The sequence below is a fragment of the Podarcis muralis genome, chromosome 7 (assembly GCF_964188315.1).
Source record: "Podarcis muralis chromosome 7, rPodMur119.hap1.1, whole genome shotgun sequence".
Classification (NCBI taxonomy): Eukaryota; Metazoa; Chordata; class Lepidosauria; order Squamata; family Lacertidae; genus Podarcis; species Podarcis muralis.
The window spans coordinates 59,524,372-59,525,243 of record NC_135661.1 but is presented as its reverse complement, the minus strand read 5'-3'; positions in this window follow the sequence as shown (position 1 = coordinate 59,525,243).

Sequence of the window (872 nt, the reverse complement as noted above, 5' to 3'; positions counted from 1 at the left end):
GTTGCCAGATCTTTGTGTAGTCCAATTATCCAGGCTTCTCATCAAGGAAATAATCCTGTGCTTAGGGTATGGCAAGTGGGCAAAGAGTTTGGTAGGGTTTCCTCCAGAATATGATCTTAAAAACAAACTACGAAGTTTCCTCCAGAATCACAACTTAGTTGAATATGTCCTTCTACAGAATCAGGCCATGAGTTAGTCCATCCAGCCCAGGGCCATTCTCCCAAGCTTTCCCTTCCAAGTGGTTTTCATGCTGGTTGAGGCTAATGAGAGTTGTGAGTCCAAAACATCAGTTTGGGGAAAGCTTGGTCTACTCCAAGTGGGAGCAAGTCTCCAGCAGAGCAAGAGCTTCCCTCACTTTCCTGCCAAGGGCCCGTTTTTTTAACCAGGAAATGCCATGGGGAATTGAACCTTGGCCCTTCTGCATGCAAGGCATTTGCTGGGCCACTTGGTCCAACAAGAGAATGACAGCGTTTATGCCTTTTATTCTGGTTTTTGGACACCTGAGATGCGTCTTTTTAGTACAGTACCTGCCCTATTCTTCTGATTGTAAGGCCTGTTGGCTCAGGCCAATGTCCCACCATGGCCAACCAGATGCCTACGGGGAATGAGCAAGCAGAACATGAGCACAAGAGCACTCTCCTATCCTGCCATTTCCAACTCCTGTTCAGAAGTACTGCTGCCTCCAGCTGTGAAGGTACAGCATAGGCATGGCTGGTAGCCATTGACAGCCCTCTCCTCCATGATTGTAAGTTGTTCTGACTGATTTTAATATTCTGTTTTTATACGGTTGTAAGTTGCTGCGGGGAGGGACGCGGGTGGCGCTGTGGGTAAAACCTCAGCGCCTAGGACTTGCCGATCGCATGGTCGGTGGT